The sequence below is a fragment of the Pollachius pollachius genome (genome assembly GCF_949987615.1).
Source record: "Pollachius pollachius genome assembly, chromosome: 17".
NCBI lineage: Eukaryota > Metazoa > Chordata > Actinopteri > Gadiformes > Gadidae > Pollachius > Pollachius pollachius.
The window spans coordinates 10,060,803-10,073,541 of NC_136950.1; positions in this window are offsets into that span (position 1 = coordinate 10,060,803).

Sequence of the window (12,739 nt, forward strand, 5' to 3'; positions counted from 1 at the left end):
TGGCTCAATTATCCTTTCAATTTATTTTGTGTGTTCTAAGCATTGTATGCTTAGACCTAAGCAGGTATGAGGCGTGAAAACAGTGAGTGGTAATTTCCAAACGCAAAATGAACGACTTAAACCGTGTAGTGGTACCTATCAAAAAATACAATTCTAATTTCTCAACTGAAAACTCACAAAGTAATCATTACTCAATCCAACGGAAGGTTACGTGAAGTGTACAATCAAGCCGGAGCCCATATGATCACATCAAGGCCCTGTTATTTGACATGTTTCCTTAGCACACCCTGCTGGCGATTACTCTGCAGTGCATACAAAATACCAACCATAAACCAAACTAAGACACGTAAAGAATATCAGCAGACACACTTTACTCTATTTAATCACATACACGGAAAGGGGGTCAGGCGCAGGAAGTCTGTTCTTTTAATGTGACCCAACTCTAAAGTCACTGAGTATTTTCTTGAGGATGTGCGGAACAGACTTGATGTGTTTGGTCTTGTCGCTCTCCACCTGGCAGACCGTCTCGCATCTCTCCGAGGTCAGGTCGAACTCTAACGCCGGGGGCTGGGCGGGGGGTTCATCGTCGAGAAAACAGCTGTAGACGGTACTGGAGATGCTGAAGCAGGTGGCTAACCCCATTATGATACCTGAAAAACACCGCAGCAGGTCAGTTTCTCTTGGACTTAGATTGAGAGAATAGTTAAGGTTGAGTGTTGTTAAGGTAGGGGCTAGTTAAGGTCTCGTAAGAAGTGGTTAAGTGCCACCACAGTAGATGCTGCAGTTAAGGTCAGGTTGTAGTACACTAGGGTAAAATTAAGAAGTAGTTAAGGGTCTCACTAGAGTAGATGGTTTAGCAGGTGTAGTTAGGTGTCTCACCACACTAGATAGGGCAGTTGAGGTAAAAAATAAGTTAAGGTAGGTGTAGATAAGATCTAGTTAAGAAAATGGTGAAGTGTCACCACAATAGATCTTTGGGGTTAAGGTAAGCCTAAATTATGATTAACGCTAGGTGCAGTAAAGGTAAGGTACAGATAAGTTATGGTTAAGTGTCTCACCACATAAGATGGTGTTAGCAGCCATAGCTTGGAACTGGTAGCTGGCGGTGAACATGGCTCCGAGGCCCAGGATCAGGGTGGGGTACATGGTGAAGGTGTAGCATAGGTGTCTGGGGAACACGAGTCTCTCAAGCGCAAACCTGAGGGGAACAGTTACAACACACTTAACACACACGCACGCAATAACACACTTAACACACACGCAATAAAACACTTAATACGCACAACAGGAAGACGTCAACTGGAAGTCAAAACCTCTGCAGTTCTGGGTTTGTTTTTTTTCTGAGGAAGGACTTTAAAGGGCCCTAAAAAAACACAAGATGAGGCTGATCAGTCTCCCTAGTGGACGGTACCGACTGGTAGGCTGATCTATCCAGCATGCATCTGGACGGACATGCCCACTTGGGATGTCACCAGGTTCGATTCTGGAGCTCATCCTTCAGTCCAGCTGAGGTCCCTCTGTACGAGATGATGGGCGTGACGCAGTCCTACCAGACTTTGATGAACAGGAGGATGAGGACGAAGATGATAGAGCTGACCATAGGGTCCGGGAAGCCCCCCACGTAGCAGAGGACCTGACCCAGAACCACCAGCGCCTCCAGCAGGGACCAGCAGCCGAACACAGCCAAACCGTTCTGGGCCTGTGGACAGACAGACAGACAAACAGTAACAAACAAGACAGGCAGCCAGCCAGGCAGGGAGGCAGGCAGAGAGAGAGAGACCGGCAGATAGACAGACGGACACAGACGGACATCGACATCATCATCACCATAGCTCTATAGCTCTAACTGTGAAGAGTCTTGTTGTATTGTTGTGTTGTCGTGTGTACCAGGTATCGTATCCAGCAGATCTGTGCTGGGTGGTTGATTTGAAGCCAGGCGCTGTGGTGGGCCAGGTTACGATAGGACATTCCCAGGGTGAAGAAACTACACCCCACTACCAGCCACCTGGATAGCAACGTCCCAACCAGATCACTGCAACATCAGCATAATAACAACTTTAGGCCTGTGTGTGTGTGTGTCTGTGTGTCAATGTGAATGTATGAGTGTGTGAGATGTTAATTAAAAACCTCTTACTATTTGGACCAGTGGAGGATCGCGGCTATCCTGAACATGTTGATGGTGGTCCAAACGAGGAAGAACAGAGGGGAGTGGATCTCTGGGTTGCAGGACAGAGGTCCGACAACGGATCTACACGCCGGGGAGTCAACATCAACCATATCATCCCTGCTGTACCTTACATCTCAGCCCTGCTGTATTCCACATCTCTGTTCCACTGTAGAAACCTTTCAGCCTTGCTGTCTTCTCAGCCCTGCTGTACCTAACCTCTCAGCCCTGCTGTACCTAACCTCTCAGCCCTGCTGTACCTAACCTCTCAGCCCTGCTTTAATACATCTCACATCCGCTTCCCTATTTATACCCCTTCAATTCAGTTTCAGGTGAGGACAGGTGTGTCGCATTAAGGAGTTATCACTAGTTGACCAGGTCCCCAGTCATATCAGCCATTCACTGGTTAATAATGCAGTAGCTTGTGTTTAACCTAGAGAGAGGTTTTCTGATGCAAACCAGTCTACAGTGGTGTTAGGTAACGGGGAGGGAACTCGTACCGCTGGAACAGAGTAGCGATGGCGTGCAACATCCAAGCAAGCGTCCAGATGTTGATCATGATCCAGCAGTTCTCCGCCCAGGTGTCCATGCTGACCTCCATGGGAAAGGTAGCCGACACATTCCTGGCGGACGCCTGGAAGAGAGCTACAAAATAGCAGCACTTGACACAAACGCCAGCATGTCACTATGACGACCACGACGTCCTTCACAGTCGCCAGCCCGGCTGGATGCTCTGTTGACATTCTGCCAGACTTAATAAGCATGGTGATGATAGACAGGACTTTGGAACGAAACCTTGCGGGAAATCATGCGTGGCAGTAACGCCTCAAGAACTACATGGAAAATATGCATCTTAATTCAACTGCATGCATTTAAAGGACATGATTTGATTTGATAGAGAACTTATGGGGCTGTTGCGTGGAGACAGTTAGAAGGAAAATAAAGTTAGAAAAAAGGTTGAATTTCCTTTCTGGAAAGTCGAAGACTAGTTTCCCTGGCTTAACACCCAGTGCAGTGTGGTTTTGTGTGGGGATGGGTTAAAGGTCGGTCATAAAGCAGCTTCCTAATGGATTGTTTTGACCGTGCTGCTGGGGAAATGATTAACTAAAACTGCTCCAGGGTCCTCTCTCCAAAACACAGAGCACATCATTATGTAATCTGTACAGGAGAGGAGAGTGAGATTACCGATCATGTTTCCTTTTTCTCATTTTCCAAATGCCTTGGCAATGCAAATGATTATTTTCCATGCCAATAGATGGCCAACGCTCTCTTTGATTGAATTGGTAGGGGACCAGATCAATTCAAGGACCAGAGAGAGTTGAGAAGAAAGAGGGGTAAGATAACTCACCGTTGGGGGTGCTGCGGTCGGTCGCAAGACAGCGAACCACCTCACAGAGGATGTGTGTTAGGGTTGCCAGGGCGATGGTCGCGGCGTGCATGATCACGTGACCGGAGGTCCTTGGTGTGTCAGTTGGATTGCGGGTCCTCAAGGAGAACGCCATCATATCCTACCTCGAGTCGTCAACCTCCTCGCTGGGGATTGTTTTCTAACTGAACGGACCAACCTCCCTGTGGACCTGTCTACTAAACGGACCAACTGTCTTTATATCGGTGATCTGACCTTTGGACTTTAGTTTGATAAGATCTGATCCCAGAGCCAGCTGGCTGATGTCTTGATGGACCATCTGCTGGCGCAATTATCCCCGTATCATGGTTAAATTAGGTGTGTGTGTGTGTGTGTGTGTGCTGTGTATATGGGAGGAAGACTATTTTAGATTGAGATTTGAACGTTGTTTATTCAAGCCGACATGATTTACATACAGAGAGCTGTTCATTTACTGTGGAACTGATATGTCTCTCCTCAAATGACCGCTCAAATACAGTGGAAATGCAGCATATAACAGGTGCTTTTTACTAAAGAATACACAAGAATACACACTCATCAGTGTGTATTCTTGTGTGTATTCATCACACACTCACTCAACTTCGCTACAAACACAATCTCACATCCACTACAAACACACTCTCAACTTCACTACAAACACGATCTCACATCCACTACAAACACACTCTCAACTTCACTACAAACACAATCTCACATCCACTGAAAACACAATCTCACATCCACTACATACACACTCTCACGCCGCTACAAACACACTCTCACTCTGCTACAAACACAATCTCACCTCCATTTCAAACAAACACTCACTCCGCTACAAACACACGCTCATCCCCGCTACAAACATACTCTCAACTCCTCTACAGAAACAGTCTCACTCCGCTACAAACACCCACTACTTCTCAGGGGTACGTGAAGTACGTTAGTGGAAGACCCCCCTCTGGGTCAGGGCTATCTCCACCGGTGATCGGACCGTGAAGGGGTCGCTGTAGAGAGGCTTTGTTCGGTGTCGCCACAACACCAGGGCCAGGCGCACTACAAACATCACACACGCCGTACCCAGGATCACCACTGGAAAGCAGAAGACAGAAGAACACTCACATTAGGGACAGACCAAACATTCCTCTATGAGGATCAGAATGCCATACCAGGTAAACCAGGCCTCATTCATACCAGGTACAACAGGCCCCAGGCCATTGCAAACCAGGTACCCCAAAACCTGTCTATAATAGGTACCCCAGGCCATTGCATACCAGGAACTCCAGAACACGTTCCATACCAAGTACTCCATACCCCAGACTATTCCATAGAAGGTACCCCAGACCCTGGTCCATGCTACCAGCTGCCGCAGACCACGTTCAATGCAAGGTGCCGCAGACCCCATTTCATACCAGATACCGAACATCCTGTTCCACACCAGGTACCCCAGACCCCGACCATACCAGGTGCCTCAGAACCACCACCATTATACCTGGAAAGTCCAACGGCCGGAAAGATTTTCATAAGGTGTACTTGTGATGCCCCAACTTACCAGGCCAACCTATCCTGGGCGAGCTACTGCTACGCCCTGGGTAGGTTGGCCTTCAACGCTCAACTTTGCAGGAAAACAATGCCAATGCGGGCAACGCCGACACTGAATGCTCATCATGTGATCACGGCTTAAGCCGAAGGACTGCAGCTGTTCTCTGTTGCGGTTATAGTGATCTTAAGGCACTGGGAGTGAGGGGCTTAACCCCGGACGACACCTGTCACTTCGTTACAGAACTCATCGCTGAGAGAAGGGAAGGCAGGGTGCTTACCGGAAAAGTCGTAGATGTAATTCCCGGGGAGTGCCGACTGAGTGACACTGCCCGCCAGCCAGAGGATGGTCACAGGGTAAACGGTCAGGACGTAGCGCACATGCTTGTCCAGGTAGAAGTTCTCCAACAAGAACCTGCCACAGAGGAACAGGATAAGCAAGATGGATTTTGTGGAAATACAAGAGCTACAGTGGTACTAGTTACAGTGGCAGCGAGTAGCAAGGTATGCTCACCATGATGGCAGCTCAATCTGGGGTGGTGATTAACACTAACCACGCATACGATACATTCACGTATAGCGACCTATGTTCACAATGCTAATTGCTACATCACTAGTAGCTACGTATGGAGACGTACTAGCATCACTAGTGGCGTTTTATGCTGAACTCTCCATTAGGACTCACTAACCAGGCAATCAGGTGTATTTATAGTGGCCTTGTATGCTGACCTCTCGCTAGGGACTTACTCCCCATGCTGGTATCCCTAGTAGCATTGTATGCTTACTTCTCCATAAGGGCTCACGCACCAGGCTAGCATCACCTGTAATGAGTTGTGCTAACTCACCATGCTAGCAGCTCCATGAGCAGCATCATGAGGGAAACCATGGCGCAGTCACACTTGGACGTGGCGGTCCGGTTCTCCAGGTAGACGGACAGGCACATCAGGGTGGAGATGCTCCCCCACGCTGCGTACACCGCTACCCCGTTCTGCACCTTAACACCACAGAATACTATGGACTATAATATATATATATATAATATAACTTAATACTGCTATATATAAAACAACTGTATATAATAATGCTGATACTACTAACAAAAATATTAATACTACATACATAGTGTATAGTGTTTTATTTTAATACAATTAAATGCTCTTATTTATATATATATATATTTATCTACATATATATGTATATATTACAATCCAGTGTGTAAATGCTGAACAGGACGTCTCTGTTCTCTGGTCTTTGAAGCTCAGACCAGCGCACCCCATTGTCTATGTGGTTGCCATGACACCTGAAGCACTTTGATGATGCCAGGCGAAGGGGGCCGGCAGGCGGGTCTCTTTGATGCTGTCAACTTCTACTACTTAAAACCCAGAGAGCTGTTGCTCCCACAATGCTCCCACAACGCTCCTAAAATGCTCCCACAACGCTCCCGCAATGCTCCTAAGGGCTGGATTAGACTTGTTGTAACGACAAGCGTAAGTTTATTCGACCTGCTGGGTCCTGTGTGCAGACATGCTGCAGCATTAAGCGGCCAAAAGCCATGATAATGGAGGTCTTCACTTGGGGCAGACAACAGTAATCAGTAATCAGATCCGTAAATCATGCAAAAGCATGTGTATTGCGCTCTCATGTAAATTAACAACATGGAGACTCTGGTAGAGGAAGAACTGATCATTTTACTACTGTTAAGACAGAGGCAGAAAAATGCATTGAAAGAGTGTTATCATACAGGTGTGGGAAATTGCGGACTAGGTCCAGTCTCTACTCAAAACTTTTCCCCATGCCAATAATGACTTCCCCGACTCTGACCTCGAGGTCACTGTTTATTCTCTCGATCGCCCCCAACTTTCTTGTCAGTATTGCATCTTCTTGATCGCTTGTGATGACGTGCGCGACCACCGCACCAAACGGTGGCAGAATGCGCATTGCAGCCATGATGCGTACACGTATGCGTTTTCTGCAGCAAGTCAATTCCAGCCCTAACACGCAGTCCCAAAATGCTCCTACAGCGCTCCCACACCGCTCCTAAAACGCTCCCACAATGCTCCTAAAACGCTCCCACAATGCTCCTACATTGCTCCCACAACGCTCCTAAAACGCTCCCACAACGCTCCCACAACACCCTTAAAACGCTCCCACAATGCTCCTACAACGCTCCCACAACGCTCTTAAAACGCTCCCACAGCTCTCACACAACTCTCCCACAGCGCTCACACAACTCTCCCACTCCCACAACAACCAACAGTGCTCCCAAAATGCTACCGCAACACTCCCGCAATCTCCTACAGTGAAAAATATAATATCTCGCACAATGCTCCCAAAGTGCTCCCACAACGCTCCCTCACACTCTCACAACGCTCCCATGGTTTTCCAGGAGAAACGAAATGTTGTGGGCCCAAGCATGTAGTATGGAGCCTGTAGGTTCAGTGGAGTGTTTTACCAGGACTCGGAGGATCCACAGGTCGGCCGGGCTGTGCTTTTGGAGCCACGCCCCGTACACCTTGAGGCCCTGGCAGGAGAAGAACAGCAGCAGGTAGTCTGTCAACGACATCAGAGCTGAGATGATGAAGGATGGCAGCAGCATCCTGGAACACACACACACACACACCCTAACTCTAACAACATATCTATCTTATAACCTATAACATATCTATCTAACAACCTAAAACATGTCTATCTGACAACCTAAAACATGTCTATCTGACAACCTAAAACATGTCTATCTGACAACCTAAAACATGTCTATCTGACAACTTAAAACATGTCTATCTAACATCCTAAAACATGTCTATCTGACAACCTAAAACATGTCTATCTGACAACCTAAAACATGTCTATCTGACAACTTAAAACATGTCTATCTAACATCCTAAAACATGTCTATCTGACAACCTAAAACATGTCTATCTGACATCCTAAAACATGTCTATCTGACAACCTAAAACATGTCTATCTAACATCCTAAAACATGTCTATCTAACATCCTAAAACATGTCTAACAACCTATAACAGGTCTATCTAACAACCTATAACATGTCTCTCTAACAACCTATAACATGTCTCTCTAACAACCTAACATGTTGTGTTACTCTTGGTGGTAGAGGAAGAGCCAGGTGATGTTGAGGCTCATGTTGAGGACCAACATGGCGTGGAACCCATAGGGCAGCACAGCAGGAGTGGTGTACATCCACTCATACACGCCCCTGAGGAAACAACAGCTGGGTTAGTCCACGGCTTCAGGTCCTGGGTTGTTCTACCAGGTCCTGTGTTGGTCTACTGCTACCAGGTCCTGTGTTAGTCGACCAAGTCCTTGCTTAGTCTTCTACAACCATCCTGGTTTACTGCCTTCGCAAATATTGTGTCTGTCCGTGTCCACCGATAGCTGAGATTTATTCCAAGAGGCTCATCCAAGTGGATGATTTGAAAACACCGGTATTCTGTTATAGTGTCGCCACATGAAAGGCACGAAAACCATTTGGATAACGCTGACGTATGACTGTGACGTGATTGAGACATCAGCGGCTAGTTAAAGTGGTCCAGGCGCACGACACAAAACATGAGCTGAAGTGGGAAAAACTCAGGGGACAGAGAGGACAGTGTGTTGAAAGCTTTTGTATGAAGCCTACCAAATAGTAAGAGGTTGTGCAGACACTGAGAAGACCTTGACGACTCTCACTCTCCAGAATATTTTGCATGATAAAGAGAGGAGAGAGGAGTGACTGGTCAGAGCCCAGTAGCAAGCTCTGAGCAGATGATGGTTTCTACCAGCAGAGAACCCCACAGTATCAGTAAGTATTAAAGCAGGAGAAGATTTTTGAACAGTGATTGCTGGAAACTAGACTAAATGTTTCCAACCTTCAGGTCTAAGATATTCCATGTGTTCCAGAAACCTCTCACACGCTATAACAAGATGTTAGAAAAAAACAACGATGTTTCACACACAGCAGAATTGTCAAAAATGTTTCACATAGTGAAAGGCTCAAATCTTGACATCTTGTCAAAGATATGTTTTGATGTGAAGCAAGAACTTTTATCTGCTCTCACTCAGCGGCGCGGCGGTATTCTCTGTCAGGAACTTGTCTCCAAATACGAACATAAAACAATAACGTAGAGAAATCCCAAAGAGGGCCCACCAAGCCTTCTCAAGGCCCAGGGGTAAGTGGATCCTGTACTACGTGACGTGCTGGTAGTGGTCTGCCACTGGCCTCTCGGGGTCTCTACCTTCTGCAGAGGCCGGCCAGGAAGTAGAGGAACATGAAGAAGAACCAGACGTAGACGAAGTCCCACACGAACAGAGACCAGGTGGCTGGAGACAGTGGGGTCCTGTACTTCAGGGTCACGTCCTCCGTACTCTGCTTGAAAATACCTGCACAGGTATATCATGAATCATACACTATATACACCAATGTACCGCCATCGAAATGCCTGCACAGTAGTGCTGCACGATTAATCGAATCGCAATCGTGATATCAGCCTTTGTGATTGTATAATCGCAGAAGGCTGCAATTTAATTTAAAATATATATATATATATGATAATAATAATTTGTATTTACTTATTTATTCTATTTATTTTATTTAGTTCTATTGAGAAAAACTAACAAGTTTGCACTGCAGAAATGCCTTTATTTTGAAAAATATATATTTTTATTATTTATCTAATTTTGTAAAATATTGTTATTTTGAAAACAGTACTGTACATTTTTTGTTTTTGTATTTTTATGCTAGTTTAAGTTTGTATGTTTGAGTTGAGACTCATGACACCATTTGTTTATTTTATTGCAATCGCAATCGCAAATCGCAATATTGTCCACAATTATCGCATTATGGCTTTTTCACCAAATCGTGCAGCACTACTGCACATGTATATCACACATCATACACTAAATGAACCAATGTACCGCCATCGAAATACCGGCACATGTATATCACACATCATACACTAAATGAACCAATGTACCGCCATCGAAATACCGGCACATGCATATCACACATCATACACTAAATGAACCAATGTACCGCCATCGAAATACCGGCACATGTATATCACACATCATACACTAAATGAACCAATGTACCGCCATCGAAATACCTGCACATGTATGTCACACATCAGTGGTATTCACTATTTTTTTCAGGAGAGCCGCACTGACAGGACGACGTCAACAGGAGAGCCATTTTTACCGCAAAGTATCAAAAGCTATAAATCCAGTCATAAATAAGTATGCCTGCTTAATAATATGTCCTCCCTGAAGCAGTGTTTCCCACAGAATTTTGTGAAACTGTGGAGGGAACCCGGTCCTTAGCGGGGTCCGGGGGCATGCTCCCCCGGAAGAAAATTTGGTACCTTTTAACCTGGAATGCATCAATCTGGTGCACTTTGAGAGGAAAATTAAGACTTGTGTGACTGTGTGCTATTTTCTGGAATAATGTGGAGACACTGGGTCACATAACATGGAAGCTATTGAAGAATAAGTTATTAGAATAAGTCCATCCAAAGAGCACATTCTCTCTTGTTATGCAGGAAAACCGCCAATCTGGCAACCCCGCTGTCAGCGTAGAGCCGAGCAAGTTTAAAAATATTTTCTAGACAAGGCTATATTTCCACCTTTTAATGCCGCTGTTGATTTATTTTTTAAATAATTGTTTGTATTGTTTTTTTAAATATCTGTATTCACTGCATGATCATATCACTGTATATTTTTACCGCCATGCGAGCCGCAAATAGAGGCTTGGCGAGCCGCATGTGGCTTGCGAGCCGCGCAATGAGTAATGCTGTCACACATCATACACTAAATGAACCAATGTACCGCCATCGAAATACCTGCACAGGTTTATCACACATCATACACTAAATGAACCAATGTACCGCCATCGAAATACCTGCACAGGTATATCACACATCATACACTAAATGAACCAATGTACCGCCATTGAAATACCTGCACAGGTATATCACACATCATACACATCAATCACTGTACACTTCCATCTAAACATTCACAGGTTTATCACATATCAGACACTTCATACACCATACACTACCATCTTAATATATCATATATTCACTAAACATGCAGTACATAGATGCACCTGCACAGGTATAATATATCATAAATACACTACATACACCACCCACTGGGTGTAGCAGAATACCTGGATATACGTAGCAGATGTATCATACATACATCATGTGCTATACATACAGACTCTCTTCAGAATACCTGGACTAGTCTGATACTACCCCTACACTACACACACCATGTATAATACACTACACCTACACTACACACACCATGTATAGTACACTACCCCTACACTACACCTACACTACACACACCATGTATAGTACACTACCCCTACACTACACAAACCACGTATAATACACTACCCCTACACTACACACACCATGTATAATACACTACCCCTACACTACACCTACACTACACACACCATGTATAATACACTACCCCTACACTACACCTACACTACACACACCATGTATAGTACACTACCCCTACACTACACACACCATGTATAATACACTACCCCTGCACTACACCTACACTACACACACCATGTATAATACACTACACCTACACTACACACACCATGTATAATACCCTACACCTACACTACACACCATGTATAATACACTACCCCTACACTACACACACCATGTATAATACACTACCCCTACACTACACCTACACTACATACACCATGTATAATACACTACCCCCTACACTACACCTACACTACACACACCATGTATAATACACTACCCCTACACTACACACACCATGTATAATACACTACCCCTACACTACCCCTACACTACACACACCATGTATAATACACTACACCTACACTACACACACCATGTATAATACACCACCCCTACACTACACCTACACTACACACACCATGTATAATACACTACACACACCATGTATAATACACTACCCCTACACTACACACACCATGTATAATACACTACCCCTACACTACACCTACACTACATACACCATGTATAATACACTACCCCTACACTACACACACCATGTATAATACACTACCCCTACACTACACCTACACTACACACACCATGTATAATACACTACCCCTACACTACACACACCATGTATAATACACTACCCCTACACTACCCCTACACTACACACACCATGTATAATACACTACCCCTACACTACACCTACACTACACACACCATGTATAATACACCACCCCTACACTACACCTACACTACACACACCATGTATAATACACTACACCTACACTACACACACCATGTATAATACACTACCCCTACACTACACACACCATGTATAATACACCACCCCTACACTACACCTACACTACACACACCATGTATAATACACTACCCCTACACTACACACACCATGTATAATACACTACCCCTACACTACACCTACACTACACACACCATGTATAATACACTACCCCTACACTACCCCTACACTACACACACCATGTATAATACACTACCCCTACACTACACCTACACTACACACACCATGTATAATACACCACCCCTACACTACACCTACACTACACACACCATGTATAATACACTACACCTACACTACACACACCATGTAT